Source organism: Hippocampus comes, unplaced genomic scaffold (genome assembly GCF_001891065.2).
Source record: "Hippocampus comes isolate QL1 unplaced genomic scaffold, H_comes_QL1_v1.1 scaffold270, whole genome shotgun sequence".
Taxonomy (NCBI): Eukaryota; Metazoa; Chordata; class Actinopteri; order Syngnathiformes; family Syngnathidae; genus Hippocampus; species Hippocampus comes.
The window spans coordinates 1,267,182-1,267,468 of record NW_017805631.1 but is presented as its reverse complement, the minus strand read 5'-3'; positions in this window follow the sequence as shown (position 1 = coordinate 1,267,468).

The following is a 287-nucleotide window of genomic DNA, read 5'->3' as shown; positions in this document are numbered from 1 at the left end:
AATAATAATAATAATAATAATCATCATCATCATAAAAAAAGCTAATTGTTTTTAGAATCAGTAGTCAGGGCTGTGGTAAATGAGTCGTATAATTGATTTCTCTGAAAAATTAGTCCGTGTTTTCGCCAAACAATTATCCCATTTCCACAAAATGGATCAACCACAATCTTCTACAATCCACATCCTCCTGCTGTCTTCCAGCCAATAATATAACGTGACATCATCACCGGGCGCAGTCGATCGAGTGATCGTGATAGACTCCAATGGTTTCTTCGAAGATTCCATTC